The following is a 14,029-nucleotide window of genomic DNA, read 5'->3' on the forward strand; positions in this document are numbered from 1 at the left end:
GCAAGCTCTATTAAATATTAATTACTGACCAAGGGGTAGACTTTGGTCAGAACCAGTTCCTGAAATTTTCCAGATGAATGCCCCTAGACACACATGTAATGGGGGTTCCTTTTTTGTTTGTTTGTTTGTTTGTTTTTTGAGACAGGGTTTCTCTGTGTAGCCCTGGCTATCCTGGAACTAACTCTGTAGACCAGGCTGGTCTTGAACTCAGAAATCCGCCTGCCTCTGCCTCCCAAGTGCTGGGATTAAAGGCGTGTGCCACCACTGCCCGGCGTAATGGGGGTTAATAAAGACTAATCTATAAACCACTTTCCCATGAATGCTACTTTCCAAATATGACAACTTCCACCGTTCTGGAAGTTACCAGGTCCTTGGGCAGGTGGGGTGTGCAGGTTAATTTGGGGCATTCCAGATGAGCGGTCTTTCCTTACTGCATTCTCAATAGCTCTATTTTGTGTGGTGTGCCTGTGGGTCTCATGATGGAAACCAGGTGGGAGGCATGCAGCATCAGCAGCATTAGAGAGGCAGGGGTGGCCATCCTGAGCTGCACTCCCTGACTCACCTCAGGTGTACAGCTTCCCCACCATGACCAAGGCAACTCTTTTTGTTTCTTTTTAAAAGATTTATTTATTGATTTTATGTATATGAGTACACTATGTCTTCAGATACTCCAGAAGAGGGTGTCGGATCCCATTACAAATGGTTGTGAGCCACCATGTGGTTTCTGGGAATTGAACTCAGGACCTCTGGAAGAGCAGTCAGTGCTCTTAATGGTTGAGTACAACCGAGGCAACTCTTATAAGGATGGTATTTAGTTGGGGCTGGCTTACAGGTTCAGAGGTTCAGTCCATTATCATCAAGGTGGGGAGCATGGCAGCATCCAGGCAGACATGGTGCAGGAGGAGCTAAGAGTTCTGTCTCATCGTCTGAAGGCCACTAGGAGAAGACTGGCTTCCAGGCAGCTAGGATGAGGGTCTTAAAGCCCACACCCACAATGACGCACTTTCTCCAACAAAGCCACACCCACTCCAACAAGGCCACATCTCCTAATCATGCCTCTTCATGGGACAAGCATATTCAAACCACCACAATCTGTCTCACTTGTAATGGTCTTGCTGACCACATTGAGGGGTCTCAATGAACGCTCGAGACAGCAGCTCGGCTCGGCTCACCAGGGGTCTGGAGCCAGCTAGGGATTAAGCCAGAACCGGGAGCCCAGTATTCAAAATGGACTAAAACTTTGATCCGCCCTCCTGCCTGAGTCCTCGCTTTGATATGCTTGATTCCTGTTCTCACTTATGTGCTAAAAGACATGACTGTTTCGCCTCAAGTATATATATCCTGTTTCTCTAAGTAAAGATTACACCTTGATAAGCATCCTTTCTTGGTGTGGCTTCTCTCTCTCTTAACCCGCTTATTTCCACAGAAACTCGACTTCCCCAGTTCGTGAATCACCCACGGTATGAAGTAAAACTGCGGGCTGGTTTCCTTCACTCACTGAAGCTGTCTCCTGGAAATCTGTCCATCATATTCATGGCTGTCCAAACCCTGATCCCTGCTTCCTGCTTCTTCAGACACCCCAGAAGAAGGGATCAGATCTCATTACAGGTGGTTGTGAGCCACCATGTGGTTACTGGGATTTGAATTCAGGACCTCCAAAAGAGCAGTTAGTGCTCTTAACCTCTGAGCCATCCCTCCAGCCCCTCCTTGCTTCTGAGCCTTCTGCCCTTGTGGGCCTGTGGCCCATGACCCCTGAGGAAAGAGAGGCCCACAGCTAGCCATTCTGGGCACTGAGGGTATCCTAAAGGAGGATATTTTCTCTCTTTGGAGAAAACCAACACATGCAGGCATTCTCTCTGTTTTCTGGCCACCATGATTTGAGTGGTTGCCAAGGGCCATGCAGGAAGAATGACAAATGGCTTTAGAACTCATGGACTGTGGCCCACCGGTTGGTGTGAACCCAGCCATGATGGGTACTCCTCCATTGAAGCAGCACCTGAGGACAACATGTCCCAAGGACTTCATGCTGTTACAAAGCTCTGCTCTGCTTGCTGCCCTCACTTTCCTCTTAAACTAAGAACTGTTTGAAAGCTCTAAGGGGGTTTCCAGCCCATCACTGGGCAGTATCTCTGTCACAATAATAGTGCTTGATCTCTTTCAGGCATTTCTTGCTGGAGGAGATTAACGATTCAATCACCATCCTTCAGAAAAATTTAGAGATGTAGATTGTCAGCAATGACTACCACCCTTAGAAAACATTTGGAAAAATAAAATTGTTAGTGAAGCTAGGTTGAGATATTTTTGCTACTGGCTCTGATGTAGAAAATCTTAGGTAACAATGTGAAGTTCAGAAAGGCACACTCTTATTAGTTAAGCTAGGGACATTTTATGGCCAGGGAACAAGAGCAATGGCAGCCCTGGCTGATGTGGCTCTCACTGAGGCCAGACTGGTGATGATTGATTTCTTATACCCATTTTTGCCCTCAGCTTCCTAATGTGATTAAATAAGAATTGCTGGTGAGTGTATGTGCATTCTGAGGATTTAGAGTAGATCTGACTGATTTTTATACAAAAGTTTAGACTTATGAATCTTTTATGGTTCTTATAAGATACTTTTAAAGATTACTAATACACTAATCCTTTCTGCAAGATTACTAATACACTAATCTGTAACTGCAAATTGCTGCCTTGGCAATAAGAGAAACAGTTGAGAAAACTACCTTACTTCTTATACTTTGTTAATCTATAACAGCTTAGTTATGAATACTAATGGGTTCTTGGGAATAATTTGTTTTTGTTTTTAACCTGTTAACTAAGACAATTACATAATTGTCTTAGTCAGGGTTTCTATTCCTGCACAAACATCATGACCAAGAAGCAAGTTGGGGAGGAAAGGGTTTATTTAGCTCACTTCCACATTACTGTTGATCACCAGAGGAAGTCAGGTCTGGAACTCAAGCAGGTTAGGAAACAGGAGCTGACTCAGAGGCCATGGAGAGATGTTCCTTACTGGCTTGCTCAGCCTGCTCTCATATAGAACCCAAGACTTCTAGCCCAGGGATGGCACCACCCACAAGGGGCCCTACTCCCTTAATCATTAATTGAGAAAATGCCCCACAGCTGGACCTCATGGAGGCACTTCCCCAACTGAAGCTCCCTTCTCTGTGATAACTCCAGCCTGTGTCAAGTTGACACACAAAACCAGCCAGTACAATAATGTTATTTCTTGTGAAGGTTTTGGGGAACATACTGTTTTTTTCATAGTCATTTACTAGAAGAAAACTAGAGTGTAATCACATTGTAATTTTATACTGCTTGAAAGATTTGGCTGGGATATATAAGCCATGGGAGAAAAAAAAATACAGTTATTGGAACATTTTTCATTCCACCCATCAAGTCTGTAAAAGAGTTCAGAGTTTTTTGCTGGCCACAGGGAATGCCAGTCACAGTAAATTAACCTTTGTTCCCTCAGAAGAAAGTCTTCAGAGTAATTTCTCTAATCGCTGGCTAGAGCAGAATTTCCCTTGTTTAATCACTTTAAATATTAATGCAACAAGAAGCCTGTGATTGGACAAGGAAAAGGGAGGCGGGAGCGAAGGTTGCAGAGTTGGAGATGAGGAGACAGGCAGGGGGAAGGAAGGAAGATAGAGCAGGAGGAAGGCGATCCAGATTCCCTGTGGCCTCAAATAGCCACAGGTAGCTGTGTATATAATAAGAGGATAGAATAATTGGGATAACTTGTCTAATCTAGGTGGGCAGCTTTCATCATTATCAATTGGCTCTGAAATTATTGTGTGGGCATCTTGTGAATTGAGAATTTATTGATATATAAATCTGACTGATTCATTACAAGCTTCTAGAGTTTTGATTTATTGGATTACTGGAATTTGGGACCACCCACCACAGGGGGTTTATGGCTGAACAGGTACAGCAGCTATGAAACAAGTGAACTAACTGGAGTAGAAATACCGCGATAGGTCGCTGCTGGGGCTAGCCTTGAAGCCAAAGCGGCAAGACGGCCGGGGGCAGAGAGTAGCTGGTTGTAGCGTGGGAACTTGCCGTTCTTTTTTTTAGTTTTTCTCATAACAGCTGGCTGCCATGGGCAGCAGTCCCATCAGTATCTGTACCAACCCCCATCAGCTGCTAGTAGTACCGAACCCCATTGGCTGCTTGCCTCAGTTTACCCTGTGGTGCTAAAGCTGATTTTCAGCAAGTTGTTCCGCTTGTCATGAAAGAACAAATTTGGAAACTGAGCTAAAATAAAGAAATCTTCCCTTAGAAGGTATCTGAGTCCACTCCAGATTTGAGGGAAAGGAAAACCAGTGTTACAGGAAGTTGACTTTAGATCTTAAAGTCATTTTGTTCATGACTGGGGTTTGTGGCTTTACACCTGAGCCCCACTGGATGGTCTTGCGCCCCCCATGATGTGAGCATCCTTCATCAGATATCAAGTCTGTCAGGGTTTAGGTCTTGGACTTACCATTCTCTAGAAAGGGAGCACACATTCTCGCTCATGTGCCCTACCATGGAGCTACCCCAAGAATAAGTATGTTTAACTGTGAGGAAGATATTATTGACAAACATGGAGTGAAGGAGTAAAGAGAAGACAAAGTGCACTGGAGTTTTTATTGTTCATTACGAGGAACAAATAGCTGCTCAATTGTAGGAAAATAGAAATATTAATTTAATTGGGAAAGTAGAAAGTAGAACAATATTTACAATATTCCAAGAGCTGGAGGTGCATAGTTCAATAGTAGGATATTTGTTAATATGCACGATGTTTCCAATGTCATTCCTAATGTGCTGGCTAGTTACGTTAACTTGACACAAGCTAGAGTTATCTGAAAGGAGGGAAGTTCAACTGAGAAAATGGCCTCCATAAAATCCAGCTGTAAGGCATTTTCTTAATGAGTGATTGACAAGCAAAAGTCCAGCACATTGTGGGTGATGCCATCCCTGGGGAGTCAGTCCTGGGTTCTCTAAGAACTCAGGCTAAGCAAACCATGATAGGCAAGCCAGTAAGCAATATTCCTCTATGCTCTGTGCTTCAGTTCCTGCCTCCAGGTTCCTGCCCTGCTTGATTTCCTGTACTGACTTTTTTCAATGATAGAATACAATGCAGAAGTATACGCCAAATAAACCCTTTACTCCCCAACTTGGTATTTGGTCATGTGTTTTCATTGCAGCAATAGTAACCCTACCTAAGACACCTAGTACCATAAAACAAGCAAGCAACCAGCCAGCCAACCCACCAAGAACTCCTAAAAAAACAGCAATCAGAAAAACACTACTGAAATTTGAGAATTACTTATAGAAGCAAAGACAAGAGACCACATAGTGTTAGCTGCTTCAAAGTTACAAAAACAGAAGGAGTAATGTGATATTAATGTGATATAATTAAGGTTAAGGTTTCTGTCCTAGCAATAGATGTGTGCACACACGAGTTAAATGTACTCTTAATGCACTTCTACAGAGAAAAAAGAACAAGAACAAGTTGGGTAAAAAGAAATTCAAAATGTGTGTATGTAACCCAGAACACATACACACACACACACACACACACAAAATTTTTTGAGAGTCTTATGATGTAGCCCTGGGTGTTCTGGAACTCCTTATGTAGTCCAGGCAAGCCTTGAATTCACAGATAGGTATCTATCTGCCTCTGCTTCCCACATGCTGGGATTAAAGGCAAGGGCCACTATGCCTGGTCACATTTTTTTTTTTAATGGTGCTAAGAATTGAAGACAGCGTTTCTCATGTGCTAAGCATGTACTGTGCTACCAGCCCCCCAGCTCTGGTCATAATTATGTTATCAACTAAAGTAGAGATGAGGGAGGCTTTTTATAATGCAGTTAGCAATGATTGGATAAACAGTCATCTGTATATCAAATAATAAAGTGCAGAATTTACAAAGCTAGAATTATATGAGATGCAGGAAGCTCCAGACAAGCAAACGGCCGACTTTAATTCAGTTCTTTGATCAATGAGAGATCACTGGGAAAATGAGCTTGGATACCGAGGATCTGAACATCGTATTTATAGAAACAGGATGAGGTTTGCCTCTCTTCCAAAACACTTAACACGTCTTCCTTTTTAAAAGTTAATAATGTGGAGGTGGCGAGATGGCTTAGTGGGTAAGAGCACTGACTGCTCTTCTGAAGGTCCTGAGTTTGGATCCCAGCAACCACATGGTGGCTCCCAACCACCCGTAATGAGATCTGACGCCCTCTTCTGGTGCATCTGAAGACAGCTGCAGTAAATTATGCTGGAGCGAACAGGGCCAGCAGTGGTCCTGAGTTCAACAGCAGCCACATACCTAACGGCTCACGGCCATCTGTACTCATACATATAAAATAAATAAAGTAAATCTTTTTTAAAAAGTTAACAATGTGCCATATATTTTATTTTATTATTATTTTTACACTAGAGCAAAGTTTTTATTGTAATACCTGGGCAGAGTAGAGGGAGCCACATCCCAACTTTTAGAAATTTCATAAAATCGCCAAATATTGTGACTGAAACATGGGTAACAGAGATGACTTTGGAAATGCCAAATTTATCCCTGGTAGAGCCACATTGTGTGCCCAAGTTTGTGTCCACATATGTTCACATGCATGTGGAAGCCGCAGGCCGATGTCAGGTGTCTTCCTTAGTCTCTTTCCTTTCTCCCTCTTTCCTTCTTTCTTTTATTCAACTTTTTATTGATTCTTTGTGAGTCACATCATGTGCCCCAAATCCCACACATCTCTCCATCCCCTAATATCTGCCCTTTTCCATTGCAATCTCCCCCGCAAATAAAAAACACCCCCACACCACCACCATCGCCGCCAACACCAACACCAACACCAACACCACCAGCACCAACAAAGCATAGTTCTCCCATGGTGGAAGCTGTAGCGTGTCACAGTGTGTCCCACAGTATATTCCTCTGTCCGCACATCTTCACTTGCAAATGTTCATTGCAATGAATCATTGGTCTGGTTCAAGATCCCCAGCTTCTGTGACTCCATCAATATTGGATCCTCAGCAGGACTCCTCACGGTTATCCTGTTGTTGTTGCCCTGTGTCATGGAAGTCCGCAGCTTTAGAACAGCAGGATTAAAGTTGGATGGTGGTGGCGCACACCTTTAATCCCAGGACTTGGGAGGCAGAGGCAGATGGGTTGCTGAGTTCAAGGCCAGCCTGGTCTACAGAATGAGTTCTAAGTCAGCCAGAGCTATACAGGGAAAACTTGTTAAAAAACAAAACAAACAAACAAAAAAACCAAACAGCAGGACTGACTCTTTCCTTTCATGAATCCCAACCATCCACAGATGGTATAGATTTTTGGGGTTGGCCAATTCAGAGCCCTGGATCTGGACCTGAATGGTAGTTGTCTTAGTCAGGGTTTCTTTTCTTTTCTTTTCTTTTTCTTTTTTCAAGACAAGGTTTCTCTGTGTAGCCTTGGCTGTCCTGGAACTCACTCTGTAGACCAGGCTGGCCTCGAACTCAGAAATCCACCTGCCTCTGCCTCCCAAGTGCTGGGATTAAAGGTGTGTGCCACCACTGCCCAGCCTGTTAGTCAGAGTTTCTATTCCTGCACAAACATCATGACCAAGAAACAAGTTGGAGAGAAAAGGATTTATTCAGTGTACATTTCTACATTGCTGTTCATTACCACAGGAAGTCAGGACTGGAGCTCACGCAGGGCAGGGACCTGGAGGCAGGAACTGATGCAGAGGGCATGGAGGGGTGCTGCTCACTGGGCTTGCTTCACCTAGCTTTCCCATAGAACCTGGGACTACCAGCCCAGGGATGGCACCTCTCACAATGGGCTGTCCCCTCTGATCACTAATTGTGAAAAATGCCTTATAGATGGATCTCATGGAGGCATTTCCTCAAGGGAAGGTCCTTTCTCTGTGATAACTCTAGCCTGTGTCAAGTTGACACGGAAAACCAGCTAGTACAGTAGTTGAGCTAGTCAACCCACCAGCTTTCCCTGTGACCAGGGTGAGCTCTTTAGCACTGCTTCAGCTAGGCCATCCAATGCTGCCATTGGCAGGAGACAGGGTTAGCTCTCCTGCTCTCATGACCTCAGGGCTGCACCCACACCTCCAGAGCTAGCCCCACTGTGTTGCCCAGTCAAGGCTGGGGACCCACTCTCCCAAGTGCTGCAACCTGTGAGGGGCGGGGTCAGTTATCCATCTCATACCCTTGGGGATGGCTCACCTGTGCCAGGGCCAGCTCTACTGTGTTGACTAGGCAAAGCGCAGAGCCTACCCTCTCAAGTGCTACAGCCAGTGACAAGACAGGCTAGCTCTCCCACTCTCCTGACACCAGGGTCATCTCTGCAGATGGCAAGGGGTGGAAGACATCGCTCCTGAACTTGCACATCTCACACCAGATGAGTGATGGGGTAGTTCTCCCATGCTCTCTCTCTTGGGGCTGGATCACCCACACTCTCTCAACCAGAGCCAGCCCTACTGTTCTGCCCAGACAAGGTGTAGGACCCACTCTCCAAATGCTGCAGCTAGTGAGGGGCAGGGCCAGTTTACCAGCTCTCATGACCCTAGGTCAGCTTTCCCAACTGCCTCAGATGGTGATGGTCGAAGCGGCAGAGGGCATCTTTCCAAACCCCAGGCCACCTCACAGCAGATGAATGGTGGGGCCAACTCTCTGGTGCTTTCACCCATGAGCTAGATCATCTGTGCCCCCCCTTCCCCCGCAGCTCTGTGCTGCCCAGGTGAGTTGCAGGGCCCACTCTCCTGAGTTCTGCAACCAGTAAGGGTCAGGGCCAGCTCACCTGCTTTCATGACCTCAGGGCCAGTTCTTCCAACTGCCGCAGGAGGGGTGAGAGTGGGGAGATATCACCTCTGTACCCCCACTACCTCATGGCAGATAAGTAGCATAGCCAGCTCTCCAGAGCTCTAGCTCTTGGGACTGGCTCATCTGTGTACCCCGCCCCCCATTAGAGTCATCTCTGCTGTGTTGTCCAGGTGAGGAACAGTGCTGGCTCTCCTGAATGTACAGCTGGTGAGGGGCAGGGCTAGCTCTCCGGAGCTTATGACCACATGGCAACTTTCCTGACTGCTAAAGGTGGCAAAGGGCAAGGAGTGATCACTTCTATACCCACCCCACCCCACAAGTGCTAGGGTTAGCTTTCCCATACTCACACTTTTGGGGCTGGCTCACCCGACCCCTACCCCAGCCCCACTGCTGCAGGGACGAGCTCCACTGTGATGTCTGGGTGAGGCACAGGGCCTGCTCACCCAAGAGATGCCATGATGAGAGAGGGTGCCAGCTCTCCCGAGAGCCACATCCAATGAGGCATGGGGCCAGTTATGTGCAGCCCCTGGACATCCACATGGTCCTCTGCAGTCGACCAGGAACACCCTCATGTTCTCTAGTGGTAATATGAGCCTCAGACATCAACACCAACTCCTGGCACTGAGTTACTATGGACTCAGACATGGCCTTCAGTGGCAGTTCAGGCTGATACCTCACAATGGCCCCAGGCGGTGGGGCTGGCCACTCATAACAGGGTACTCTTCTCTCTACCCTCCAGTCTCCAGTTCCATCTCTCTTCATAATGCTCAAGCCACTCCACTTCTCTTTCTATCCTGTCTGACCATCCCATATTTGCACATGTGGTGGTTCCCACTGCAGGAGCTGGCAGATGGGTGTCTGTGGCTCACCTGTGGCATGTGCTGGAGGGTGGGTCTGTGGGTGGCCTGGCAGTCCGCAGGGCTCTCTCCGTCTTTCTTCTCCAGGGCTGTGCCTCCTGGATTTGATTTGATTTGTATGAGTCCTAGGCATAAGTCAGCTTTGTCCACCAAGCCAGGCATCAAACTAGGATGAACAAAGGCCTGCTGTCTGCTCTGCCCCTGACTGATAGAAGAACACCATTACCAACAAGGTGTCTCTTGGCTCATTGCTGGGGGTTGGGGGTGGGTGAGTCAATATGCTATGTTTTAAAAATTGCTTTAAAAAGAGTTATATATTTTTAACTTTTAAGTGTATATGTACTTGCTTGCATGACTCCATGGGCACCACATGTGTATAGATGCCTTGGTGGCCAGACAAGGCTGTTGTATCACCTGGAACTGGAATTACAGGTACCTGTGAGTTGCCATGTGGGTGTCAGGAATTGAATCTTCTTAGTATAGTGCATACATATTCTTAGCACCTGAGTCATCTTTCCAGGTCCCATAATTTCCCAAAACAAACAAACAAAAAAAGCAATATAGGATGCACTCTATCTATCTATCTATCTATCTATCTATCTATCTATCTATCTATCATGTCATGTCTTATTTGGGGGTAACAGTCAACTCCAAACAGTCAAACTCCATGGATTGATTATTTATTTATTTATTTATTTATTTATTTATTTATTTAGACAGGGCCTTGCTATGTAGCTCAGGCTGGCCCAGAACTTGTGATTTTTCTGCCTTGGTCTTCTAGGTGTCACCATGCCTGGATATGATTGTCCTTGCTGTGAATCACACAGTGGGGTAAAAATGGAGACTATGACTAGCCCCACAGGCTTGGAGTATAGTTTGCTGTCAAAGGAGCTGAAATGTTTAGATTTCAGAACACATTTGATTCAGCACTTTCAGAGCAGGAAGGTACCCCTATTTGTTTCCACATAAGGGAGCAATTCAAGCCCAGAACTATCTAGAAAAGTGAAGCATCATGGAGATGACACTCTCTGGCCTGGGGTGTGTGGGAGCAGGTCAAACTGGGGTGACTCTTTCTGCAGGAGTCACACTTCAAGTGGCTAGCTGGGCAGGAAAACGCCAGAGTCACCTTGTAGTCTGAGAGAACAGGGTGAGACTACTGGAGGAAAGGTGGTCAGAGAAAAGGGCTGAGCACAGAGGCTTCCTGTCACTCCAAGCACCTCCTCTTAGTTATATGTCTGTCAAAAAGAGTGCAGGGCTCTAACGTGTGATTCGGACTACAGGCTTTTCATAAACTTAGCAAGTTTAGACTGGTCCCATTTGAAAGCCAGTGTGTATCACTCTGAAAGGCTTTGAAACTTGAGGGACATTACTGGGGACTGAACCAAGCATCCCACATGTCTTGTACTACTGAACCTTGTCTCCCACTCTGAGACAGCTTGTCCTTATGCTTTTTAGGACAGGACACGCTGCTCTCACTCCGAAGGCACGTCTGAACTTCATCCCACTAAATATATGTCCAAATTCCAGACTCTGGATCCAGAAAGCTGGGACCATTGCCAGTTTGGGTGGTGGTCACAGTGATATTGATCATAAAGAACACAGCCTGTCTTTGAAAGTTGCCAGGCCCGACAGGTGCTGACGAGTTTGGGTGGTGGTGGGTGGATACCAGGTACTTTCTAATTTGATGATTACCAGCTAGAAGAGAGCCCTTTGATACTGGTCAGTACTCTGTGCCATGTGTCAATGTCCTCTTTCCTGTACATGGGGCTGCTCTGTGGCTTTAATTAAATTAACTATTTAATTAACTAATTAGCGCTGAGGGTTGAACCCAGGACATTGGCTGTGCATGGCAAATACATGCTTTTCCCTTCTAAAACTTCCCAGCATCTAGTCTCCTTCTTTGGAAAAAAAAGTTTCCATTTTTCTTCCTCTTCTCCTCCTCCTCCTCCTCCTCTTTCTTGGATGATTTCACATCCAATTATCTCCCCATCCCTTGTCCCTTTGTATCTGTCTTCTGCTCTTGCAACCTCTCCCCCAAAACAACAACAACAACAACAATAGAAAATAAAACAAACAAATTCAGATAAATTGAAATCATGTAACTTTTCTCATCATAATGCAATAAAAGTTAAAAAAAAGAAAGAAAAAAAACGTTCAAATAAGAATAAAAAAACTACCACTTACTAAAACAAAAAAACCCAAAAAATAAAAACAAACAAAACCCAAAAACAAACAAACAAAAAAACCCAAAAACCAAAAAAAAAAAAAAAAAAAAAAAAAAAAACAAAACAGTCCCATCTCACTGTGGAAGCTGCAGTGTCATAGTAGACCCTTTTGTTCACACACCTCTACTTGCGGATGTTCACTGCTATGAGTCATTGGTTTGGTTTGAGGGTTCTGGCTTCTGCTACTCTATCAATACTGGATCCTCACTGGGACTCCTCTCCTCTTGGATATCCTGTTGTTGTCCTGTGTCATGGAGAACCTGCAGCTTTGGATCTATAGGACCAGTCCCTTCATGATTTCCAGCAGTTCACTGATAGGGTAGATGTTGGGGTGGGCCAACTCAAAGTTCTGGATCTTGGCTGAGTGGAAGCCGAGTTGGCCAGCTCACCAGCTCTCCCACACCCATACCACCGGGTGAGCTCTTTAAGCACCATCCTGGCTAGCTCACTCAATGCCAAAGGTGGCAAGGGGCAGGACCAGCGCTCACACCTGCCTCTAGGAGCGAGGAGGGGAAGGCATCTCTTCCTTGCCCACGCCACCACATGACATGATGGTTGAACTCTGCTCACAGGATCCCTTTCCTCCAAGGTCAGCTTTACTGTGCTCCCTAGGTGAGGTACAGGGCCCACTTTTCTGAGTGTCTGAGCCAGTAAGGTGTGAGGCCCACTCTGCGCAGTTCTTGGACATCAACATGGTCTCAGGCAGAAGCCCAGACCAGGAATATCTGTATAGCCTTTGGTAGTAATATGGGCCACGGACAGTGACACAGATCCCTGCTTCTGCATGGTCAAGGACCCAGACATGGCCTTCAATAGTAGTATGGACCACACCTTCACCACGGCCACAGGTGGCAGGGCAGGTCACTCACCACAGGCTGTTCCTCTCCACCCTCACTCTTCATAGCTCTCAACAATTCACTTCTCTTTCTCTTCCATCTTGCCACTACATCCTTGTACACTGTAGTGGCACCCACAGGGGGCAGGTCACTCCGTGGGCAGTTTTTTTTTTTTTTTTTTTGATAGGATTTCTCTGTGTAGCCTTGGCTGTCCTGGAACTTGCTTTGTAGACCAGGATGGCCTTGAAATCAGAGGTCTACCTAGCTCTGCCTCCTGAGTGATTGGGTTAAAGGTGTGCACCACCACCACATCCTGGGCTGGAAAGAAAGTTTTAATGTGTTCACTGAGAAAGTTCTTTTGGCTATTCTGGAATCACCCTGGCTGTGATTATAGCCACACCACACTGCCCCACCATTCAGCCTGGAGGATGCTGAGTGCCGGGGCTTACCGTGCACCATCAGGCCCAAACGGAGAGCTTTCAAATCTGTGTCTAAGCTGGGGGTGGTGGTGCATGCCTGTAACCTCAGCATTTGGGAGGCAGAGGCAGGAGCACCCAGAGTACCAGGTTTGTACTCAGGTGCTCTTTCTGAGGTTGGTGTTGTGGAGGAGAGCTTCACCCCAACGTGCCTTGACCCTCTTGCAAATTTAAGCAAACATTTTGTGGTCTGGCAGGAGCAGAGTTCATGGGGGGTGGGCGAGACAGCAGGAAGATCCAGAGGGTCAGAAGTCCTCCAACATTGATTTTCTCCCCTGGCTTACAACATAAACTGAGGTGAGTTAGTTACAAGAACTCATTTTAGAGGTGGCAGAAGGTAAACACAGCAGGATGGGGAAAAACAAAAATCTCGCCACCCAGAGCCTTGTCTGAGTTTGGTGGTTCTGGTTTGGGCTTGTAGGGGCATCAGGACTCTGTGCAGGGCCTCGGTGACACTGCAGATGAGACTTGGTATTTAATCAAAAAGGTAGACAGGATCTTAACTACCATAAGCAGATGCACAGGCAATCTGGATGTGAGCCGAAGTCTGGGGGAGACAAAGAGCATGCATGTCCCTCAGTGTCATGCATGCTCCTGCTGTGTCCCTTAGTGTCATGCATGCTCCTGCTGTGTCTTGGTGTTTATTTGCAACTGCCAGTGTGTCTAGGTCAGAAGGCCTGAGGCTCAGAATATGCTCTTCTGTACAAACTAAACTACATAGTAAGTTCAATCCAGTCTGGGCTACACGAGACCTTAAAAAACAAAAATGAACGAGGTGTGGTGGTACATGCCTTTTTTTTTTTTTCTTTTAGATATTTTCTTTATTTACA

The 14,029-nt window shown here is 46.1% G+C and overlaps 1 non-coding gene across 1 annotated transcript; it reads right to left on the minus strand.

The window, feature by feature from the left end:
- Positions 1–9,778: 9,778 nt before the first annotated feature.
- Positions 9,779–9,921, minus strand: LOC116081315. Its single transcript, XR_004114815.1, has one exon. It is a non-coding gene; the product is annotated as a small nucleolar RNA SNORA48 (small nucleolar RNA).
- Between the last annotated feature and the right edge of the window lie 4,108 nt (positions 9,922–14,029).

This window comes from Mastomys coucha, unplaced genomic scaffold (genome assembly GCF_008632895.1).
Source record: "Mastomys coucha isolate ucsf_1 unplaced genomic scaffold, UCSF_Mcou_1 pScaffold6, whole genome shotgun sequence".
NCBI lineage: Eukaryota > Metazoa > Chordata > Mammalia > Rodentia > Muridae > Mastomys > Mastomys coucha.